The following is an 8,934-nucleotide window of genomic DNA, read 5'->3' as shown; positions in this document are numbered from 1 at the left end:
TGTCAAACCTCTTTTGTTTTTGTTAGGCAACACGATTTAGGACTTGTTAGGCAACTCAGTGTATGACACCCCAGAGGAGCTTGATCCAAAGTTCATGGCATCGACTAGCTCTCATCAAGTGGTTTTCACTCAATCACTCGAACAGACCATTATTGGTACTTTCGAACCTCGTTTTGCAGCTTTATTTTCAGGTTAACATTTTCAAAATTTCATACAACATTTTATATCACAAGGTTTTATTGTTGGACCTGATTCGTTCTTCTAACAATTTTTTATCGAATCTTTTTGTGTAGGTAGGAGAGGTTTAGATTCTATTCATTTTCCTATTAGAAAACATACATTAAATTCCACCAATACATACGGAATTTAAATACCCATGAAATGAAAACCCTTCTCCCCCCATCTCTTCTGTATTTTCATCGATGACCAACATAGCAGAATTCCTTAGATGATCTTAATTCTTAATCAAAAGACTTCTACTTGTACATATCATTGACTGCATTATCAAAATTGTCTTCAATGGCTGAAAAAGAGACCCAAACACCTGAAACTCAAGTCAATATCACCATATCAGTTCCTAGCCAGTACTCCTCAAACCTTGTTTTAACCAATCCAAACAGCTGCAACGGCGAAAGTGCACAGGCAGTTTGGGAAAATATAGATCGTTCGAGAAGAGCTAGTGGCTAGCTAACTATACACATAGTTTCATCAGAAAATGTTAGTGTGATCGTAAATCTTTGATATTCTCAAATGTGAAGACACATTTTACGGTAAAGTAACTTTGAAAAAAATTTATATCTCAAAATCAATACAGCTGAGTTGATGCAATTTTGTGACATTATCGCATGAGTGCAAAATCGTGTGATTGGAGTTACCATGTTGTGAGTGTACAAAATGCAAATATTCGTTAGATACTGAAAACATTTATTAAATTATGTTTTGTCACTGACTCACCGTCGTCAAATAAGAAATATCAGTTTAACAGTGTTGTTTAAAAATATTTACTACAACGTTATGAAGGAAATGCCTGAAAAGATTGATAAAAAATTATTCTTAGAGAAGTTTGACATAAAAAAAAAATTACTTTGCAGATGGGGCAAATTACATTGTTGTTTAAGAATATCTACTACAAAGTTACCAAGGAAATGTCTCAAAAGATTGATAAAACGTTATTTTATAGAAATTTGACATAAGAAAAAGTTACTTTGCGAATGGAGCAAACATAAGTATTGCGTGATGAATTTGGGGGATGGATTTTTTTTTTGAGATTTAGACATAAACTAACTTTACCATCTAAAAGGTAACGACGTCTAACAACACTTAACCCTAGTGGACTCTTCCGTTAATCCAAAAACGTGAGATATTTTAAACACGGGTTGTTTTATAGGAACATTTGATGTCTCGTACACTCATTTTTAAAAGTCTGATGACCCTAATTACACTAGTTTAACAAAAATAATAAAAATTAAAACCTATTTACACTTGTAAAACATATACTATAATAAACCTAGATAATCAAATAAATTCATTATGCCCTTTTTTGTTTCTTTATCATGGCAATGCCTTAGGATTTGTAGGATTCTATTGTTTTCAACTTATCTTATTTCATCCAATCATAATGTATTAAGAAGCTTCATTATATTCTCATATTATATGTGCATTGATAAAGCAAAACTAAAAAGGAAAAACTGATTGAGGAAACATGTTAGAGAATAGAGAGCAACTAGCTGCTGCTGCAGGATTGGACGTCTATCTATCTCACCACGTCAATGACCGCGGAAAGAATGCCCTTCTAAAGGCTCGTTACCTCAACGCCTGTTCGCTTCAAGTGTAGTGTCTTCTTTAACTAGGAGTGTATCAGCTCCAGCATTATTAAGTGAAAGGAATGCTGGGTCGGTCTATTACATTAGGTAGGAGATGCAAGACTTGTCTTAACCACAAGTGCATTCCCTATTTGAAGAACAAAGTATACTGATGAAGACCAATTCGTGAATAACAAGCTATACTGGAATAAAATTTTACTTTTTCAATTAGGACAACTCATACTTTAATGTGTCTTTATGTAGTGCCCCTACCTATTATAACGGGTGCCTATAGCAAAGTTAAGGAGTTGTCGGGTAGTTTCTTAAAGGCGCTAGTGTTTTGGAGAAATAAGCAAAATTTCCGGGGCAATAAGTTTTGGGTGGAAACAATTTTTTTTGTTTCTTCCAAACATCATCACCCTTTCAATTCTTTATTCTTTCTTTTTCTCCTCTCATCTCAACTAAAACTCCGACGACCTCCACCGGATTCCGGCGACTTCCACCATTAATGTCCGCGATCAACATCAACATTCTTCTTTCTTTTCTCTCTTTCTTCTCTCTTTTTCTTCTTTCTTCTCTATCTTTACTTTTTTCTCTCCTCTTATCCTCTCTCACGAAATTTCCGGCGAAGGTGATCTCCCTTCGCCGGAAACTCGTCTGGATCTGGTTCGTCTGGTTTTCAAACGATGGAACCACACCTTCGTCTGGAAACCGGACGAAGGTTTCCGGCGAAGGTACAACCCCTTCGCCAGAACTGTTAAAAAATGGAAAGGGGAAGAAGAGATAAAGAGGCAGCTAGAGGAGAGCAGAAGAGAGAGAGAAGACATAAGAGAGAGAGAAAGAAACACGTCGTCGTCGGTCATTTTCGGCTGGCACCTACATTCCGACGACTTGAGGGGGAGTGTTTGGTTTGATTTTTTTTGGTTTTTTACCGTCTTCCCCAAAAACTTTTCCGCTTTCTTAAATTCTATTGAAACGGAAATATCTCAAAAGACCATTTATTTTGAAACTCATCCCTAACTTCTTTTTATTTGCAGAAATATCCAACTTCATCCATCGTCCAACCCTTTAAAAAACTGTAGAGTACAAAATTTTAAAAGAAAATTGTAAATTTTGTTGAATTTCCTAGACAACAATATTTTTTCTTCTTCACTTCCTCTGAAGTCCAACTACCTCCTCTGAACTCTGGCCACCACCACTTTTGACCACTGCTATCTTTTTTCTCTATCACCCTTCCTCTCTCTTCCCCCCACTCTCAATAATGATGTTGGTGTTGGGAAAGATATGAGGAAGTAAAGACGGTTGTAGAAACGAGAGGAGGAAGAAATGGTGGCGCCAGGTTTAGGAGAACAAGAAAAGATTGAAGGCTGCCACTGCATGCCGGCGACATTCATATGTATGGAGAAGAGATGGTGGTAAATGTTTTTGGCCATTTGGGGAATCAAAGGAACAAATAATTTTGACCAAATTTTTTACTCAAAATTTTATACTGTACTTCGGATAATATTTTGTTTGCCCAAAGCGATTCCATCTCTAACTTCATATCTATATTTCGTCTTCACTTCACCACCAACACTGTTTCTACTTCTCTCATTCTTTAGAGTTTCAAGTGAAGTCTTTGTGGAAAGTTTCGTGTGAAACACCGTAGAGACAGAGAGATACGAATAAGAGAGAGATGTGGTTGCTCATGACAATATTAAAGGAAATAAACATCATTAATTAAGAACTCTTGATCGGTAACTCCACTACAAATGAATATATTTTTTATTTTGTCAAACTAGTTATATGTCCTGCCAAAAATTTGCTCGGTCCCAAACAAGTGAAACAACTGCCTTCTTAATCGGTAACTCCACTACAAATTAAAAACAATTTTTAAAAGAACTCTTGATCCAAAGGCTGAGGATATACGAATTAGGTCACATGTTAAATGAGATTAATAAACTCCCAGTCAACGCCTTCTTCACTTAATTTCTTAAAAAAAACGCCTTCTTTACTTGATGAGTAATTGCGTTTTCAGTTTCTTGCATGGGTTTTTCTTTTCCTTTAAATACCCTTATAAGTTACTGTTCTATATATGGATTGTTGTTGTTTTAAGCAATGGTAAGTTATTTCTGTAATGGGGTTTCATTCACTTCAGAAAAAAACACTTTGGATTGAATTTAGCTCTTTTAGGTTTTTAAACTTATTGAAGTAGTAGTACTTTTTGAATAATGGGTTGAAATATTGTATGGGTATTCACTAGTTTGTAGTGAAATCTTAGAATGTGGTCTTAGTTTTTGAAGAATGGTTGATTTGTTTAGGAAGTTTTGATGATTGGGTATTGGTATTTAGGAAATGGGTATGAGGGTTATTACTTGTTAGTTCTTTAGTGAAATCTTATGCTGTTTTTAATTTTTCGAAGCAGTCTTTTGATGGTGCAAGATTTCTAGGTTTGTTAATCTTTATGGTGAGCTTAGTCTTTTAGATTCACAAATTTTATTTGCTTTTCCTCATCACTAGAAAGAGTTATTTCTCTTCCACAAACCATCAACTGTGCATAGGGGCTACTTAGTAGCTTGTTGTTGTCCTGTTTGTCTCTAAATTAGGGCATTTTATGAATTGGTAGCTCTCATTTGAGCAAAATCAATCAAGAAATGTTGTAGGTTTAAGGAAGCTTAGTTGTTTTTGTTAGGATAGACAATTGATATATAAATGGATTTTATATGTTTCTATAATACATACTGATAGAACTCTTTCTCTCTGTGGTTTTCCTTTTCAGCATTGCCTATATCGTCGCTCTTTCCCTTTTTATATTTCATGGTATGTATTTATTTTTGAGATCCATTGACATTTTTTCTTAGATGTGCTTTTCATTCAGCAGATTATTTCTTCAGTTCGATTTGAAAGTTGATTTTCTCATTGGACAAATCTGAGGAGGGTTTTCTTAGTGGAAAATCAAAAAATATGTTGCAAATAGCATTTGTTTGGTTTCCATTAAAAATATTACTTTTTTTTCTATCACAAGATTTCAGCTTCGTTTTCGTTTCATGTAGATAAGAGATTGACCTTCATATCGCAAAAAAGGAGGAAATATTGCGCAGGATGTATAGGTAAGCATCTTTATCTCTGCAGCTTCACATCGACGAGATAAATCGTAAGAATCCAACTCATCAAAATAACTAGCTAAGCTAATTTGATTGTGCTTTCCTCTTTTCTCGAAGGTGCTGCATTTATGTTGGGAAGAGCTTTGAGTTCTGTCTAGTGGGGCATCATAGCAGATCGGTATGGTCGAAAACCTGTCATATTGTTCAGGACTATATCAGTGTTAGTATTAACTTCTGGATCCTACTTTATTTCTTCTTAAAGTAAAGTTAGAATGGTCTTCTTGGCCCAATAAAGGTGATTGTGTGCATCAATTGAGATTTTTCAAAGAAAAATCACTTTTCTGGGAAAAACCGGATTTCGGAAAAGTTCTTTGGGGAAGAATCATTTTCGGTGAAAAATCATTGAGACTTGGAACCTTTGGAGGAATACTCTGAACTTATTATCATGCCACTGACATTGAAATCTACAGAAAATCATTGAGACTTAGAACTAATAATCATCCCACTGACGTTAAAATCTGCAAAAATCATTGAGACTCGGAACCTTCACTATTATTAAAACTTACACGGTTGTTGTTGTCTATTTATTGATTCACCACAAGATTGTTTGATCTTGTATATTACATCCCACACTTTGTATGTAGATAAAGGTGTGACGACACAAAGAAAGGCTCCTTCGTCATGACATCTCCGTAGAAACCTTTTAATCCTTTTTTTCCAAGAAAATAAACGAAAACCTAAACTATGTCTCGAAAATCACCTAGAATCTGGCCATCTGTCATTCATTGATGTAAGCATTACTACGAATATATCTCTCATATTTGGGTTGTTCTACAAAGTAAGGTTATCCCATTCATTATCACTAACATGACATAATTTCAAAGAAAAACAAGAGTTTCTAAAAATTTCTATGTAAAGAAAGTGAGTCTTAGATGTTACCTTAATCCCAATGAGGGTTTTAATGCTTATGAAAGTTCTTTCGAAATCAAGGAAGACAACATAAATGTCTTGATCCTAAAAATTTAAAATGCATAAGCAATTATAGATACAAAAGTTACAGAATTTGAAAAAACATAACCTAAATAACCTCTTGATGTGAAGAAATATTTCTTGAGTTTCTCATTAATTGTTGATCATGTCATTGCGTCAAATTGATTGTGGGTGAAATCATCTTCTAATGTTACAGAAACGACTGGAAGAACATATATTAACTAAGAGAAGTAAATGAAATGAAAATTTTAAAAAGCCGGAATTTGGGTAATGCATACATGTCGTGAACAGTTGTTTAACTTGGGAAGCAGAATTAAGATTTAACATCCATCTATTACTGACCATCATTGCGTAAATCTTGATTTCAGTCATTATTTTTTTAGAGAACGAAATAGAGAAAGACTAGAGAGAGACTAGATAGGAAGAGAGACTAGATAGGAAGAGTGACTAGAGAGAGAGAAAAGAGAGAGAGACATGAGAGATAGACAAGAGAGAGAAGATTGCTAGAAGTTCAAGTATATAGAAAGTTTAATAAAGAACGATTAAAATAGTTATTGTGAATCTTTAATATAATAAAATAGTTATGTTCAATTGGATAGTCTTAAGAGGGCAATTGACTTTGACCAGTCTTGGCACTTTTATGGCATCAGACTAGTTAGTCCAAGGCCAACCGATTCTGAGGGCATATGCCCCCAACACCTTAATTTTTTAGGCGCAATTGTTTCCAAGCTATATGTGTTACTATCTATCCCTGAATTGTTTCCACAACTCTCCTAGCACCCAACTCGGCCATCTGACTAGATCTTAGTAATTCAGGGACAGATAGTAACACATATAGCTAGGAAAGAATTGCGCCTAAAAAAATAAGGTGTTGGGGGCATATGCCCTCGGAATCGGTTGGCCTTGGACTAACTAGTCCGATGCCATAAAAGTGCCAAGACTGGTCAAAGTCAATTGGTCTCTTGGACTATCCAGTTGACCATAACTATTTTATTCGGTTAAAGATTCACAATAACTATTTTATTCGGTTAAAGATTCACAATAACTATTTTATTCGATTAAATATTCACAATAACTTTCAACACAAAAAAATGATTCACAATAACTATTTTATTCGTTCTTGATTGAACTTTCTATATACTTGAACTTCTAGCAATCTTCTCTCTCTCGTCTTTCTCTCTTTAGTTCTTCGAAATAATGACTGAAATCAAGATTCACGCAATGATGGTCAGTAATAGATGGATGCTAAATCTTAATTCTGCTTCCCAAGTTAAACAACTGTTCACAACATGTATGTATTGCCCAAATTCCTGCATTTTGAATTTTTCATTTCATTTACTTCTCTTAGTTAATGTTATGTTCTTCCAGTCGTTTCTATAACCTCAGAAGATGATTTCACCCACAATTTGACGCAATGGCATGATCAACAATTAATGAGGAACTCAAGAAATATTTCTTCACATCATAAGGTTATTTAGGTTATGTTTTTTCAAATTCGGTAATTTTTATTTGTATAATTGCTTATGCATTTTGAATTTTCAGGATCAAGACATTTATGTTGTCTTTCTTGATTTCGAAAGGACTTTCATAAGCATTAAAACCCTCATTCGGATTAAGGTAACCAACTAATTTAAAGACTCAATTTCTTTACATAGAAATTTTTAGAAACTCTTGTTTTTTTTAAAAAAAATTGTCCTGTTATTGATAATCAATGGGATAACCATAATTTGTAGAACAACCCAAATCTGAGACATATATTCGTAGTAATGCTTACATCAATGAATGACAGTTGGGCTGATTCGAGGTAATTTTCGAGACATGGTTCAGGTTTTCGTTTATTTTCTTGAAAAAAAAGGATTAAAGGGTTTTTATGTAGATGCCATGACGAAGGAGCCTTTCTTTGTGTTGCCACACCTCTATCTACATATAAAGTTTGGGATGTAATATATAAGATAAAGCAGTCCTGTGGTGAAATTATAAACCGACAGCAACAACAGTGTAAGTTTCTATAGTAATGAAGGTTTTGAGTCTCAATGATTTTCTGCAGATTTTAACGTCAGTGGGATGATTGTTAGTTCTGAATCTCAATGATTTTCTGCAGATTTCAATGTTAGTGGCATGATAATAAGTTCCGAATATTCCTCCAAAAGTGTTATGCAAACGACACTGGCTAAAGACCTATTCAACCAATGTAATCATGTGTCCTGTTAATTTTGTACAGTGTGTTTCTTTTGCCGCATTATTTTTACTAAGTCCTTTCGTGTCTATAGTTGAAGAATTCGACACAGTCTTAGAAGCTTATCCTCGTCTTGAAGACTGGCGAAATATCATGATGCAACCTAAGGTGATTTTTTTTTCCCGTTCTAGATTCATTGTCGTGATTAGGTCTTTAAATGTAGATCACTTTTATTCTTCTAGGTTGACAACAACAAAAAATTCGTGATTTTCATTGATTACGAGATAGCTTTTCGGTCTTCCACGGTTCAATTTCTGAGTTACTGTAAGGTACAAACTTGCCTATCTGTTGATTGTATTACTTTGGTGTGACGAATTTACATTTTTGCAGGATGATAACTTGCCTATCAGTTGACCATATTACTTTGGTGTGACGAATTCTGAGTATAAATTTTCATTCTGCAGGACGATATGTGTCTTAGATATGCTTATGTAATAGTTCTATACCGTCCAGTAAACCGTCAAGCAGACAATGAATTGACTAAAATGTAAGTGCCAAATTATATTCCATACCTTATTATAAGTACAAAGTCTTGACTCAGTATCTTTTTGGTGAAGTTGTATGGACGCAGGAGCGTTTGACTGCGTACCCCACAATGTTACGCCATCGGACGTCAATGATGTGATTGAGAAGGTTACAAGCTCATCTAATAGAGCGTGTTAAATCAGTTGCTTGCCTTGCCTTTCTGTTTTTGGCCCTATTTTTTCTATTTCTGCCCTTTCTTTTCTATGTAGACTGGAATTTCCTCAAACAATAAGGATATGTGTTAACTAAATAATCAAGTTAAATAGTGAACTTGATCAGTAATTTTACCGATAAAAAA

The sequence above is a fragment of the Eschscholzia californica genome, unplaced genomic scaffold, assembly GCF_041429995.1.
Source record: "Eschscholzia californica isolate CP2 unplaced genomic scaffold, dmEscCali1.0.p SCAF_3, whole genome shotgun sequence".
In the NCBI taxonomy this organism is placed as follows: Eukaryota; Viridiplantae; Streptophyta; class Magnoliopsida; order Ranunculales; family Papaveraceae; genus Eschscholzia; species Eschscholzia californica.
This window is presented reverse-complemented; position numbering follows the sequence as displayed.